The 16,434-nt window shown below is 43.7% G+C and overlaps 1 protein-coding gene across 16 annotated transcripts in view; it reads right to left on the minus strand.

Moving 5' to 3' along the window:
• The window catches only part of LOC110364253 (uncharacterized), a 91,678-nt gene that overhangs the window by 48,921 nt on the left and 26,323 nt on the right, over positions 1-16,434 (minus strand). For 15 of the 16 annotated variants that reach the window (XR_010472061.1, XR_010472072.1, XR_010472071.1 and 12 more), the window contains one exon: positions 7,136-16,180. The exons of the other annotated variant lie outside the window; for it this stretch is intronic. The gene's annotated coding sequence lies outside the window, so the exon portion shown is untranslated. Of the gene's footprint in view, positions 1-7,135; positions 16,181-16,434 lie in introns of those variants that run through there. 16 annotated transcript variants of the gene reach the window in all.

Here is a 16,434-nt window from a genome sequence, read left to right on the forward strand (position 1 = left end):
TTTTATAGCTGAAATATTTGAACTTTTGTTTAAAAAAAAAAAGGGGGGAAATGATACAGTGGTGCTTAAAAAAGTTGTTTTTCCAGCTCCTTTGGTACAACAATTGTTTGATATAAACTTGCATGACACTGTGAGCTTCCTCTCTGCTAACAGCCCAAATGTTCTTTTTTCCAGCAGAAGGAAAATGCCTGTGTCCAGGGTGAGATCACACCAGCTGCCCCAGAACGAAGACCCCCACCGCGGTGCCAAGACAGGGCTTGCCAAGCACACCGAGCGCATGCGGAGTTTGGCACGTACAGAGGGTGGAAGAAGGGATATGTGCATGGGGGGGAGCGGTATTTTTTAAAGCAAAAGCCATGTACAGTGTAGCCTGTAAGGGAAAAGAGGGTATGAGATGGAAAATGAACTGCAGCTGTTTGCTTATAAAGAAGAACGGGGTGCATTTTGCTGGCCCACAAGCCCTGAGTGCTCGAGTGAAGATGGAGGAGTTTGCATCAAAGTGGATGAGAGGTGGCAGAGGTTTCATCCAGCAGAGGGCATGGAGAAGGGGCAACCTCCAGCTGAGACCATGGCAGATGGCCAGGAAAAGAGTCAGCAAGAGGTTCAGAGACCAGCATCCCTGCTCCGCTCCCAGGAAACACCATTCCCCTTGCAGGAATGGACACCCTGAGATCATAGAATAGTTTGGGTTGGAAGGAACCTTCAAAGTCCATCCAGTCCAACCACTGCCATGAGCAGGGACATCTTTACCCAGATCAGGTTGCTCAGAGCCCTGTCCAGCCTGGCCTGGAATGATTCCAGGGATGTGGCATCCACCACCTCTCTGGGCAACCCGGGCCACTGTTGCACCACCCTCAGTGTAAAAAGTTTCTTCTTCATGTCCAGCCTGAATCTCCCCTCTTTTAGTTTAAAACCATTATCCCTTATCCTGTGTGGACATCCCACCTCTGGCCGTGGGGTTGGGCAAGGCAGAAGGCAGCATACTCTGGCAGCAGGTTCCCAGAGACCAGAGGGCCAGAGCCATGCTTTGATCAAGATGTCTCTGGTGATTTTGGGGAATTAAGCCTGAGGAAGTGAAAGAAAAATTTCAGTACAGCCATATGGCTCTTGAAATAATCGAAACCACTTGAGAAGCTGCAGGTTAGGACAGGTCTGGAGATTTCAGGTTTCAGTAAAATCTCCAACTGCTTCTTGAGGTAGCTTGTTGAAGTGGAGATCTTGCCAGGCTGTTACTCATAAAAAGAGTTGAAAGATCCCAGAAAAAGGTCTTGCCTAGAAAACAGTTTGCATAAAGTCAGGTCATCCAACATTTTCACAGCTTCAGCTGCCTACTGTAGGAGGAGTCCATGACTAACTCCCAGCAGTATCTTTTATACACATAACACTGTATGTGTGCAAGAAAAAATGTATAATGGACCTAGACCCAAACAGACCCTGGGGATTTCCAAGACCTTTCATCCAGGACTTCAAGTGCAGATGGAGATGTGTGTCCCTTAGGATGGGCCTCCACAAGCCAGATCCTTCTATGTCTGCTGTCAAGGGGACCTTGACAGGCAAGGACAGGACTTGCCTTGACAGGACTGGCAAGGACCTTGCCTGAAATATCCCTTTCCCCACCTCAGATACCTCCTGGCAACCCTGCAGCAGGTCCCTCTGCAAGACCAAGGTCCACAGCTCTGAGTTCCTCCTGGGATCAGTCCCTGTGGTCTGCAGAGACCCTCATGGCATGGCCAGCGCTCCCTGCCTCCCCCCGCAGAGCAGGAGCAGGCACACCAGCAGTTATCACACTCAGCAAATGCCCTGCAACACCACTTAACCACTCTCTGGATTTCTCACTGTGGCCGTTCTCCAAAACCACAGACATTTGGTATCCATAAGCTTTGTCGCGGTCTTTTTGCTTCAGTAGCCCTCAGCAGGCCTGTCAAAGCAATAGTGTAGATATTACAACAGTAAAATGGTGGAAAGTGTTGAAGCTCTTTCATGCCAGATGTGCAGTGGTTAATTTGGGATGGCAAGAAGCCCACAGTGGCCAGTTCCTGTGTCCTGTCCAACAAGCAATGACATTCTCTGATTGCAAACATGATCCTACGCACCTCAAAGACAATTTTAGTCACAGGCTAAATTGTATAAATCTGCTTTCATGGAAGATAAAATCTTCCCTTGTATTTTTTTCCATTGCTCAATTAACTATTGTTTCGCTCAGCATGTTTTAATCATAAGTAAGTTCATTAATAGATGTGCTCTTTGGAATCATGGGGGACTCTGTGATACGATGGCATTAATCTTTTTGAAAAACATAATTAATATCATTTGTCCCTTAAAGTCATCCACTATGTCCCCCTGGCAATTATAAAACTTAATTTCATGGTACTGAATGAGCTCATCCAGCTAAAATGACTACAATGCATGTCTGTATAATATTGCTGTTAGTTGCATCCTATTTATTTATACTGTTCATCAGCCACTACTACAACTTTTTTGTGAACATATTTGTCCTTTTGCTGTTAAGCCACCAGCTCAGCTGGCTGCTTTCCACCTGGGTATCAGGAGAACTGTCCTACAGAAGGGTCATGAAAAAAGAAGGAGATCTAGAAATCCCTAAACTGGGAGCTTTTTGATTATTCTTTTCAAAGTAACCTAGGAGTTGTTTTACGACTAAGGCCTGGTCTGGTTAGAAGGAGTCCCACTGAATTCAGCACACCTGGGGGTGTTGCTGAGCCCTGCCAGTCTTCCTACCAGCCTCACTAAAACGAAATTCCCAGTTTCTGAGGGAAAAAAAAAAGAGGCACTTTTCTCTCCAGAGCTGGGAAAGGTGAAATTACAGCATCCCCACCCAGTGAGAGGCTGAGCCATGTCCATTGAAGATTCCCAGCATAGGACATATTTGAATATATTAGTATATCTTTATATTCTCTCTACAGCCACTTACATCTTCCTATTTGGAGTCAAGATTCAAACTTCCAAAGAATTTGGGTTTACTTTTATTCATCCTACATTTTCAGCAGTAAAACAGACACTGCCTTTATCTCCTTTATAAACCAGGCTGAGGACCACAGACGAACATTCCTATACAGAGGTGAGATAACTTCATTTATTCATGAGCGTACTGGAGAGCTGATGTGTGCTCTGAGCAGAGTTTGTGGGTTTGCTTTGTTTATTCTGTCCATATTTGGATGGGAAGAGGCATAGGCAGTAGATGAAAGTCGCTCATATAATAAAACTGGGTTTGGATGAAACTCAGCAGTATATTACTGTTTCATTTTAGCACTCCTGAAATAGTAAGGCCTTGTCAAATTCAGTCCCAGAGGAGAAGACCAGGCAGATTTCAGTTTCAACATGTGCCACATAGTTGCACTTTGCCATATTTGCTCACATTATGGCATATATGTGTGGAGGAAGAGGGGAAGAATTTTCCCATTTCTAAGCTGTAAAATGTCTTTCAACACCTCTGCTCTGTACTGCAATAGCAATATATCATTCCTGGTCACAAAGCGAGGCAATTACATGATTACAGCTGCTCTATCTGCAAATATGGCGATCCAAAATGTGGATCCAGTTCAAATTTAAGCATGAGGAAAGTATTTTTGCTTCTTAAATTCTGACTTGTGTCTCCAAAATGCCCATTGTTGCTACCTCTTTCATTTCCAGCTATGCATATATTACTGAATATATGACTGCAACCTTATCCTACATGGTTTTTGGTCAGAGCTTTGGCTGGCCTTTCCACAGGCAAGTTGCACTTTGAGACTGCAAGTTGCACCAAGAGAAAAAAAAGTGGAGTGTTTAGCTAACAAGGAACTTTGATGACCCTTGAGAGCAAGGAGGAGCAGTCAGATGTTATCTACTACCTAAGGACACTGTTATTTGCAGCTTTGATGTCAGATCTATCTGATGAAGGATGTACAGGAGAGGAAGGGGAAGCTGCACTCAAAGGTGGTGATGTTGGAAGTTAACCTGGACTCTGAAGTTAAGGGAAGAGGCATAGATCAGAAGCATCTTTTGCCCATTTCTGGCTCAGTCTGGTCAGAGCAGAAGAAACAACCATCCTTCACATGCAGGGATGATGCTTCTCCTGGAGGCCAGAATCTGGATTTTAGCAGCAAGCAGGCTCCTGGGAGCAGAGTATCCCCACAGCCCCAGGAGTGTGAGAACCAGTAGCATCTCCAGGTGTTTCTCCTGCCTAGGTTAACTGCATGTGATGAAGAAATGCAACCATCTCACTGAGACCAGCCCAGCATACAAAGTCAAGTTGTCCTACTAAACAGAAATGAGCAGGTGTTGACCTGAATGTTTCTCCCAGCTGTGCCACAACATAAGGAAATTTTTTTTTACAATGAGGGTGCTAAAATACTGGCCCGGGTTGCCCAGAAAGATGGTGGATGCCTCAACTCTGGAGACGTCCCAGGCCAGGCTGGACAGGGCTCTGAGCAACCTGATCTGGGTGAAGGTGTCCCTGCTCATTGCAGGGGGTTTGGACTAGATGACATTTGAAGGTCCCTTGCAACCCAAACTATTCTATGGTTCCATGATCAGGAAACCCTCTGTGCCAAAAACACTCCCTCTATAAAGATGGAATAACTTTTCTTTTCTCCCACGCCTGGACTGTCTAGGCTACTTAAGCACTTGGACAGGGATTTCATCGGGCTGGAGCTTTGCAGATAAGAGCTCACAGTGGGAGCCCCGTCCCAGCCAGGGCCTCCCGGCACAACAACAATACAGATGATTAGCCGTGGTGAGCGGTCAGGGCAGGCAGCAGCCCTGCCTCTTGTCTAGCTCACACCGTGCACATCAGGGCTCCTAAATATCTCTCCTAGTGATATTCACAGAGCAGCCAGAGACACAGATGCTGCTGACCCAACACAAAGAGGGTGAGGCAGGTTTTCATCGTGTCTCCTTGCTTTGATTTGGGCATGTAAGTTTAGGAATATCGGGTAAATAACTCCTCAGCTGTGTCTCAGGCACAGGCCAGAGCAAACCCTCTGCTGACTGCAGACCTATCGCAGAGGAGGTTGCCTCCTGGCTCTCAAACAACTGCTTTAAACTTCCTTTCAGTGTTTTTGCCCAAATCTTCCTGGCAAAGGTCAGATGTCTCTGCATATCCCTCTCCTCCGCCTGCTCCTGCCTCCCGCTCCCTCTCCCTCCATCTTCCTTCCCACAGCCGTGGGAACAGGCTTCATCACTTGACAAAAATGCCCTGCTCATACCCCCCGCTGTTGCTTGAAGCAGACAAAAAAATTAAAGTCTTTTGAGCAGAGAATCCTTGTCAGGACAAGAAATAATACTGACCTCAGTGAGGATGGCATGTACCGCTGGAGAGGTGGTTCAGGCTGTGTGTCCTGCAACCAGCTGTCTGCGCGACTACAATACAATGTGGACTATATGGAATATAATTTCCTTCCATTTACGTTTAATACAATGGCTTTGGACCACACATTATTAAAAAAGATGAAGTCTAGGCACTTGGCTTTCACTAATGGCTTGTTACTCCTCTAACACTGTCTCTTCAGCGCAGAATAACAGGGTGATTTGTGTCTCTCCCAAACACTCCCCTAGCCTCCTTCCCTACTCTGCCTGAAATTTGCTACTTTTAAAAAAATAATAACACCTCTGTATAACTGTGGGAGGACTGGACTCACATGGGTGGTCTCTTATAATGAAGATAGAGTATCTGGGAAAAATATTTTAATGTGTTTTTCTTCTAATTGAGTTTTTCCAGCGTTTGGGATAATTATTTCTACCAATTAGCCCAGTGGTATTGTTAGCTGGAGGCAACTGATCCTTCTTTAGGCCTCTGACAGAGGTTTACAGTATGCACAATGGTGCATAGTCCAGTTTATGAGAAAAAAATTGCCCCTCTGCTCCCAAAACCATAGGAAAGGACTCCATTGTGAGACAAATATTTCCCATGGAAATTGTCCTGAGAAGCCTCGTAAGGGTCCAGGTTTCAGATAAAAGAAAGTGGGTGGAGATTTTAAAATAAAGCTCAGGAAAAAGAGGGTTGTGCCTGAGGGGGAGAGAGCGGCACAGGAGAGGGGAGGCAGCGGTCAGACTAGATGAGGCATGGAATGGTTTTGGTTCTTGTACCCTGCAATATCCCAGAAGAGCTGCTAAGCCCCATGACTCTTGTGACCAAGCCTATCCCTAACAGTGAATAAACAGTTCAAGATTTAATGACAGTAAATTCATTCAGAGTAAATTTAAGCCTTTCTTTACAAACATAAGAGCTAGACAGTTGTTTTTCCTAATAAATGAGAGCTGAAAGATGATGCAGTCACATCAGTGCTGGAGAAGTGGCCTTGGGCACGAGCCTGTAGTGGCTTTGCCTTACATCAGCCCTGAGCAGGAAGCTTTTTAGCAGCCTGCAGAAGGAAGCTGTTAATGCTGAGAAGAGAGGGCTGGCAAGAACTCAGTGCCAAGACCCTTTGGCAAAAACACATAATTGTCATAAAGGTAAAGACTAGAGAGGTGGAGTGTATGAACTGGTAGAAAATCGGCACAACACTGGGGAATTTTAAGCAAAGTCTTGCAGGACTGAAAATCTCTGCCTGCGCAAAATTCAGTTAATGAAAGTAGAGGAACTTTTCAAGTCAAAGATGAACGAGGCCTTTACATAGCCCAAAATGCAAATGACCTGGTGATGACGGCTATATAAATATGGATTCTTACCTACCTCTAAAAAACAAAATCTCCACAAGTTCTTAAAGAAAGTGGGGAGATAAATGCTCCCTTTGTAGAAATTTCTCAGTGAAAACTTTTTTGTTAGAAATTGCTCATTCCTGGAAAAGGAAGTTGTTTGTGGAAGCAGAAGAGCATCAGGAAAGATGCTTCTGCATTCGGGACAGAGCTCGTGGACTGCTCCCTGGTGGCAGGAACACCATTTACCCTGGGACACCCACGACCTACTGAAACCCCTTGTTTTAGGTACACTTTTACATTGCCACTGCTTGTCAGCATTAGAAGACCACCGCTGTATCCACGCAAAGGCCAAGCTGCCATCTCTCTGGCACAGTCCCAGCATGGGATGGAGCCACAATGGTGTTCAGAGGCTCAATCACGGGCATTGCCAGAGCTGCCTGATGGGTACCAAGGTTTTGCCAGTTTAGTATCTGCCCCTAGACATGCAACTACAGCCAAATAAATCTTACAGCAACTTTTATTACTAGTGCAGGAAAAGTATAAGAGAAAGTGAGCGAAGTTTGTTGTGAAATTAAATCACAGGGGAGATTTTTGCAAATGGGAAACAAACACCTAATGCTCCTACAGCAGGAAAGTAGGTACAGCATGGTGGAATGGGATTATAAAGAGAAAACCTGTAAAGATAACTTATTTTATTATGTTTTTATATACATGTTTGTCCCTATCTTCCTTCCTTTCCTTCCCTGCCTGGTAAATCCTTCCTCTAGTGGGATGGTCTCTGGGTTACTGTTAGCAATTTCAGTGCTTTAACAAAGAAGTAGAGAATCTATTACAAAGATAAAAGCCCCAAACAACCATTTTAGCATGTGCTAGAAGCCTTAGCAGCAAGTCCTTTACACCACAAATATATCCATACAGAGCCAGGAGGCCTGAAACTTCAATGGGGTCACTCACATGGTGACAGGGGAGATACAGCATAGGGATTTAGGCTGATCTCCCTGAGGATTACTGATCCAATTCATGAAAATATTGAAAATACGAGTTACCCACAACTATTGCTTTCACTATGACACCTCTTTCTTTATTAAACTTTTTGTAAAATGTGTAAATAAATATCTTTAAAGAATGTACCTCTATTTGACATTGCTTTTCCATGGAAGCAATGGCCCCAGTTTTTCCAAGGACTGAAGGTCCTGTGGGCAGAAATCAGATAATCCATCTGCCTAGACCATTCCCAATGTCTGTCCATCTCTCTGAACTATTCTGCCAAATCTACAGTGATGGAGACTCTGCAATACCCACTGTTAATCTTAATTTCATCTCAAATGTGAGAAAATAAGGGTAAGCATCTCTGAGGCAGAACTGGATACAAAGGAGGTTTCCTAACTTGAAAAAATATTGTTTGATCTTTCTTTCATATTGTCACTTATTCTACACATTTCAGATCAGCAGTATCTAGTGTATGGATCTCAGTTTTAACTATCTCAGACCAGTTTGTACTGGCTTTTACAAAAGATGAGCAAGCTCTATTATGGCTCCAGGTAGAAAGGGGTTTTGCTAAGATCACACCATAATAAATTGCCTGGTGTTTGTTCTAGCAGAGTTTTAATAACCTTAAAAGATGAAAAAAAGATAAAATCCCTACTAAAAGATCTTGAAGGAATTCCTTAAAAAGAGAGGTCTGTCTCAGATTATAAGAAAGTCCCACTGTGATTTTCCACAAGCTCTTACAGAGAAGCTTAAAATAATGAATTGGGCAGTAGTCAACAGGGACACCCTGGACCAGACCTAATGTACATCCATGCAAGACATTTTTTAACATGTAAGCCAGTATCAGATGCTTTAGAGAAAATTAATGCAGCTGTGGGATAATCTGCCTGCTAGGAGAATTTCATCTTAAATCTTTATACTGAAACACTTAAACCCTGAAGAATGAGGTCTGATAATATTTCCAAGTCTCTAGTTTTGTTAGCTTTAGAGTTACAGTTCTCTCTGCACTTGCTATCAATAAAAAATGTCCAATTCCTAGTTGAACCTTGCTAAATCCTTGGCTTCAAAGAAACTTGGTTTCAACAGTCTATCTAGACTTTGTCAGTAAAGCTAAGGGGAAAGAAAAATCTTCGCAAGTGCCTCAGATATCAGAACCAGCTCCAGGAGAATATAACACTGGGAAAGATGAAGAAGTATAACTTCAAAAGGTCAGAGAACAAAAGTCTAAAACAGCTGAAGAAAAGCCATTTATCACCCCAGAGTTTTAAGATAACTGGCAGAAGAAGAAAATGATTTTTGAAGGATAACTGCTTCCACCACGTAAAAGCAGGTTTTCATTGGTAAATATGCTAACCCAAAGCTGTTTAATATCACTTTTGCAACAGATGTTGGCTACATTTGCACACAGGAACTCCAGGGTATGGTTGAGGTGGATGCAAAGAGTCGTGAATGTAAGTATTCAGCAATACTTTACAAAGCACTGTAGCTTTCCTGCAGGCAGTGGGTCTCTGCCAGTTGCACAAGACTAAGATCTGTCCTACTCATGAAAAGCTTCAGATCTTTGGGAAAAGAAGTGGGCATGTGTTTGGAGTTGGGCTCCCTGACCCAGAAACGCAAGGAGACCGTGGCAAGATGGAGCAACACAGATAACACAGATAACTATAGGTCATAGCTCAAAGATGCACTGACAACCACATTTAGTTCTTTTAAAGAATAAATTGTTCATATTTCTAGAGGGCATAATGGAAAAGGGATCTTAATTTTGCATTCTTTTTAGGAGGCAAATAAGGGCACCACTAATGGGAGCCCTGCTTCTGCTTAAGATGTGAAACCAATCCTGAATGTCTGGGTAAAGTAAAAGCTGGTCTAAGGCAGTTAAAACTTACTATTAGGACACTGTATGTTAAGATTAAAATACATACAATCATTCATTTCTCATTCTGAACAGACATTTCTGGGCAAAAATGTGGTGTAAGACCAAAAGAGACCACCCCAAGTCAGGGCAATACCCCACCTAGTCCTTCTTCGCCAGTATCAATGCCATAGCGAAAGGAAACACGGCACATGTAGGTCAATTATTTCCATGATGTACCCTCTCAAAGTGCAGTCATCCAGGGATTTACCAAGCAGGAAGAACATTTAATAACTCTTCATGGACTCTTCCTCCTTGAAAATGCCTTTTTGAACTAATTTAGGATTTCGGCCTCCACATCATCTCTAGCAATGTGTTCCACAATTCCACTGGCTGGAAAAATAGTGCGTTGGTATAATTTATTTTTAAACCTCATAGTTTGACTGGGTGTCCTTGACTTTTTGGGTTGTATCTGCCTTCTCCACAACGCTCAGAATTTTATGTGTCTCCACTGCACTGCTTTCAGCCACCTCACTTCTAAGCTGAAGGGTCACAGTCTGTGCACCAAAGTTGTTTGCATTCTTCTCCATCCTTTTTGCCTTTCTTTGTGCCAGTTCTCCTCTGTCTTTCTGAACACAAGGATAACTAGGATTATGCTTCATATCCAAATTAGAAAAAGACCCACTGTTTTGTAAATGTTCTCTTTTTGCCCCAGAGAAGTGCATTTTAAAACAAGATAATACACGATTTGCCAAGATCTCTGTAAAGCCTCATTGATTTTATTGTTTCTTCTTGTGCACTCTCCACAATAAACCAGTATTGCAGGACTATATCCTTAGACCCTATAGACGTGGCTCTTTTTCCAAGAAAGTTCAAAGTAAAGCCCTCACTTAGTTTAGCAGGCCCTTTCGCTTTTGCACTTGAGTTGTATAATTGTTAATCCAAAACATCCCGTCTCAACGATGCCAAGCACTTTAAAATTAAAATACACCAAAAAACCCACCAAAAAATACACATTAGAAAAGTTATACAAATGACCCCCAAAACAGTTGCCCTGCCATTTTCTGTCTGATGCGATTTAGTGTTTGGATAATCCCTTGGTCTGCTAGGTGTGCACGCTTCTGTCTTGGGCTCTGTATCAGGTACCAGATCTGACTGTGACATGAGCTAAAGCTCCCAGGAAATCAGCTTTCTGGAGTCACTGCTGGAGCAGGATTAGCCAGAAAGGTATTGCACAGAGGTACAGATTTCACAGCATTTCTTTCGCTTCATTCACCATGACCAAAGATCACGACGGCTCTGAGTCAGTTCATTCATAGCCTACCTCGTTTCTCCTCATGTTGTTTCTTCGGGTTTCAGGGTGTTAAATTTCACGGTGTGCGAGCAGCCCACAACCTCGCTGCCTTGTGCTGGTCCACCTGCCTTTCCTCCCTGCCTGCATCCCACGGGGAGTCACGCAGGTTGCTCTGGGTAGATGATTATTTTGCAGTTGTGTCGAGAGCCACTGAGGAAGGACCCGGCCACCTGCCCAGACATGGACCTCAACAATGTCCTTTGCCAGAGACCTTACTGCTGGTGTAGGGTGGTGAAGATGATTCATGCAACCAAATGTTTGAAGTGCTGACTGTTTTCACACGGCAGAAAGGGTGGACTACATTTGCCCTTTTTTGTGCCCAGTCCCATGGACTGCAGGGTGAATCCTGGTAGATACTTAGAAGAACCTGACTATCCAGAACAATAATTAAGTATTAATGACTGGATATTTACCAGCACGTAGGGTTGCCATGTTCAACACAGTTGGCAACTGGTAACCTTCAATTCATGCAAGATCAGGCCTGTTTAATCCATTAATCCTCACAACATGTTGAAGCAGCTGGATTTTATTGTCCTTGTTTTGCAGAAGGGAAGAGCTCAGGTAGCAAAGTTGGGTGACTTGTCTTTCGCCACAGAGATGATTTCTCCTTTAGCTCTTCTTAGTGGTGCTGAAAATCCCACCTATTCTAAAATAAAGGGCTTAATTGGAAGTCAGCTGAAAGAAGGGATGCCTTCGGATCAGTCTGGGTTCAGGAAAGGGGATTTAGACCACAGGTTGCCCCAGGATGCCTCTTGCTGCAACTCTCACATGACAGTCAGTTCTCACGCTCACACCCTTGTTTCATGCCTTTCAAAACTCTCCAAACAGTTTCTGGATTAAAAGTGCGGGCTCATGCTCATCCAGTGCTAAACACGTCCTGTTCCTGCTGTGGGAGGAATGAAGTGTGCTCAGCTCAATAAACTGCATAACAACTAAACATTATCCAAAAATAGGCCAGGTGTGATGAGAATCATCATTTTCTGAAGCTAAACTTCATGTGCATGCTACAGGACACCTTTCTTTATGACATCCAGGACTGTAGGGGCTTTCTTTTTTAAAGAAAACTCACATTTTCAGAAAGTGATAAATACAAAGCATCAAATGTGGTTCGTGGTAACAAGAAACCAATGAAAGTTCATGACCAACCAATCCACTTAACTCTGTCAAAGCAATAAACCATCACTTGGGTTATAAATTGTTGAGCTGCGTTTGCACTTTTAAAATGTTTTCCAAAATCAATTGCTCCCCCAATTAGACCATTAGTTGTCAACAACTTAGTTAAATAATAAGCCAGTTGTTCACATCTGCTTGGGAACAGAGTCAAACTTCAGCTGTTTCCCTGGCTACTTGAGCTGAATTCACGTCTGTTATCATTAACATGAGTGAGGGTAGGAAAGCAAAAAACTATGCTGGAAATTAGATCAAGTTCTCCTCCCACTGCCTGAAGAACATAAATCTTCTAAGTTAATGGTGCCACAGAATAGGTCTGATTGGCCTCAGTGGGGGTCGAGGATGCACAAGGAATGTGGGGTCAAGCCCCATGGACCACTGACCTTTCCGGGGAGGTGTGTGTTATTGCAGCCTCCACCAAATCTGTTGCTCAGTGCCCATCTAATGTCATTAGTATCTATCTACACACAGTACTGATGACCCCTGCTTTTCTTCTTCTCTGTGTGAGCATCAGCATAGCAGCTCTGCTGTTAAGAGGATCCCAAAGGATGTGAAACTCAGCTCCTGCCCTTGGCCTTTGGGGTCAGTGGTCACCAGACATCAGTGTGCTCAGTAATGGCTTCTACTTGAGGTCAGCTCCATCCTTTCTCTCCATGGGACAGAGTCAGAGATGTTGCATGGAAGGTGGAAGATGAGACTTGTGAAATATGGTCCAGCAGAAGAGGAAGAGAATATCCGGGGTACATCAGCTCTGGAACAGTGGGTCACCACCAAGCCTGGCTAACACCAGAGTGTTAGTGTGGCTAACACATAGTGTCCTGGGCACCTCCCTGCCGTGCTAATCCCAATGCTACATCTTTTTGGTACATCTTGGCACATACTTGGCATCCCAGCCTACCTGTGGTGGTGTATTGCCCATTGCCAGTGAGGATGGACACTGCAGTAGCTTGATGTCAACCAACTTCACCTTGCCTCTTCCAGCTGGATCAACAGGAGTCAGGGTCTTAGCAGAGGCCAAATTTAAAAATTAAAAACAATAAGTACAACTAGAAAAACTAGTACAACTGACAAAACTTATTATCTTCTCACATCAGTTTTATTCTTTTGACTCTCCAGGGATGTCAGTGATGTCTTTCCTGGGTTTGCAACAAAATCAGCAACTGCATCATGCATTTTATATTAACTGTCTCTTGCATTTGTCAGCACTCTTGTGCAAGGCAGAGGCTATGGGCCTGCTCCTTTTGTGATTTGCACTCCTATAGCAGAGCACAAGGCAGTAGATTTTCAGGTTGCTATTTTCAGATACACCAAGTGCCCAGCTATGCAGTTCAAACCGCAGTGGTACACCTGGGCAGCAAGAAATCAGGCTGGCAACAGAAACACAAGAATCAAGAAAACTTACTAAAGCCATTCTCAATGACATTCTTCCTAAGGCAGTCTACTTTGGCTCCTGCTAGCATTTCCACCAGTGTCCAAGGAGATAACTCTGCAATGCTGGAGCTACACTTTTGGTAGACACATTCAAGAGCATCATGAGGGCAGCCAGTGTGCTGAGAAAGGACCATAGGAAGAACTGAATTTGATGGTTAAAACACAGCATCATGTGAGTACTTTTATCTATTTTTGAGTGTCTTTATGTATTTTTCCAGACAGCATTAACTAAGTCAGTGCCACAGCATAGCTACTGTCACCCAGAGGTTTGAAGGCTGGGACCAGCAGTTCTCCCAACAGCCTTTTTCCTTGCTCTTGCCACCATGTTACATGTGTGAAAAACAAGCAGGCATAAAACCATCAGATTAACATTATTCAAAGCACAGCCCTACCCTTGCACTGCTCTTTCCTCTGAAGCACATCCTGTCCTCCTGTGTGCAGTTATTTATATTTCTTCATGCTGTCCTTTCCAGCAGGCTGTTCTACTTAACACCCTCTAAGAAGACAATTCCCACCAGGACCTCTCTGCAGCAACACTGGTTTTAACCTACCATTATAATGACCATAATTTAACGCCATTGTATTTCTCCTCCCACCTCAATGTCAAACATTAACCTTGGGCCCACTATTGACTGCTGAAGGCATCTGCTGCAATCATATGTGAAATACTGGGCATTATTTGGCTCTTTGGGAGATGAATGCATACATAGGTCCATGCTGTGTTGTTTCAGGGAAGAGCAGAAAATATCTGTGCAGAGCCAGTTTTAAAATCAACCATTAAATTGAGCTTTCGTAACTTCTGCTTCTGAAGGTTGGTTCAGTATAGCACTAAATCTTTTCCACAGCCCAAGGATTCAGAAGGCACAGAGGTTTCCTTGATGATCAGCCTTGTTAGTTCCAAGGACCTTTTCTTTCAGAGCTCTCATTGTGTGGCAAGAAGAAAGAAAATATGAGTTATTGGAAGTAAAGCCCCTCCTTCTGTTCAGGTTTGCATAAAGAAAGGGTCACTGCCCCTGAAGGCTTGCCTCTCTCTTTTCCTTTTCTTAGACCACATAAATAGAAGAGTAACACCAGCCCATAAGCTGAATATATCAGGTTCTGATCAGTACACCAAAGCTTTTGCAATGCATGAAACTCATATGTGCTGTCATGTGCATGTTAATCCTGTGCAGGGTTGAATGTGCAGGTTCTTGTCTTTCTGTGGTGTGTACCTCCTGTTGCATAATCCCCAAACAACGCTCTGCCCTTCGAAAAAAAACCTGAGAATTTCTGAACTTTTTTTAACCTACAAATAGAAGGCTGGTTGTAGGATCAGTAGGTACTGATGGAAGAAGTGCTAGGAAGTGGAAATCCTAAAAATGATCTCCTTTTCCTTTGTCTTCAAAGGAAAGGTCTCCCTCTCCCTTGCTTCTTCTCACTCAATTATACCAGCAAAATCACCTCTCACCAAGCTATCCATGCCTTTCAGCCTTCTTTTACTTTTTCAGTGTTTTGAAACACCTACCATGCATAAAAGCAAAATAAATCTAATTGACCCATCTCCTTCTTCTCCCTTATACAGCTCACAGTAGCAGACTGAAAGCACTCCACAAGGAGATCCTTCATGTGAGTGTATCTAGCAATTTCCTCGTGGGGACACCCCTCCTTATTAATTGCTCTTGGAGGCATCTAAAAATCCAGTGGTGGTCCTGTTTGCAGACACAAAACAGACCCAGTTTAGTCAAAGCAGAAAAAATCTCTTTGTTCCCTGATATAATATGGGATGCTAACTATTCCACTTTTCCGACAAAGAGCAAGATGGTTGCTCCATTTACCCAAAGCCATGTGAGAAGCTGTGACAAAGCCACTGGATAAGCTCAGGTGCCCTCGGTTCCCATCCAGACCTGCTTCAAACAAACATTTCTCAGGGATGGCATTGCACCAAAAGCCTTACTACACCTGGACCCATACACACTGAGATGTGCAGCTGCGTTGTCTGCCTCTCTGAGCCACCTGCCCTCTCACAGACACATGCAAGATCAGCTGGACAATATTTGCTCCTCAGTCAATCCAACTGGCTGTTTCGTATAACAGCATACATCTCTAGGTGTGTACAGTTTGATTACTTTTTATTCCAACGCCTATCTGGGTAAGTGTTGGTGCTGACTGCTGTATATAACCCCAGGTTCACATTTTTTACTCCTTTGAGGACAGACATTCTGTTTGTATGCCAAAGCTGCCTGCTTACCTTTGTACCCTCTAGTGAATAAATTCAGTTTTACCACGTTCTTTTCCTCTTCTCTCTTGTGTCTTGCCATCTTTATATCACAGTGAAGCACGTTTTTGGTGTAGAAAACTGAAGCAAAAAGGCATTAAATATGTTGGCCTTCTCTAGGTCATCTGTGCCTCTCCTGTTCCCAATTAGGTAATGGGCTTCTGCTTGCTGCTGTCTTTCTTTTACTTTACTGTATTTATAGCACCTTTCTCCTTGTTTCCTAACACTCACTCCTCAGTGGTTGTAATTCATTTAGCACAGCAACCTTTCTGCCCTACATGCTTATTTTATTCCTTGATCTCATCCTCAGTAATGCGACCTCATTCTCCTTTTCAAAATTATTCTTCTGGGACTCTCCTATCCTTATCCTACCCTCTGGCTATCCGCAGTGGGTAAAGCTGGATCTTCTACCATGAGTGATGTGGCCTGGTTCAGGTGCTTACTGCCTGTGAGCAGAGCTGCATCTCCTCGTCTCTGGCCATGCTGAGCGAACCTGCCAAGATATGTGACCTCCCTTGAACATCAAGTCTTTATCAACCACACAGCATTTAAGTTACTCCCAGTCCTTCCAGCACCCACAAACAGAGGATATGTCCCATATCAGGGATAAGCCAGGTGAAATCTCATCCACATCCCATGTCACTGAGACGCTGTGATAGCAATGGATGGGAAATGGTGGGACTCAATCCCATACCCTATTTCCACCAACACCAACAAAGGACAAGGGATCCAGAGAGAGGGGAACAG

The sequence above is a fragment of the Columba livia genome, chromosome 4 (genome assembly GCF_036013475.1).
Source record: "Columba livia isolate bColLiv1 breed racing homer chromosome 4, bColLiv1.pat.W.v2, whole genome shotgun sequence".
NCBI lineage: Eukaryota > Metazoa > Chordata > Aves > Columbiformes > Columbidae > Columba > Columba livia.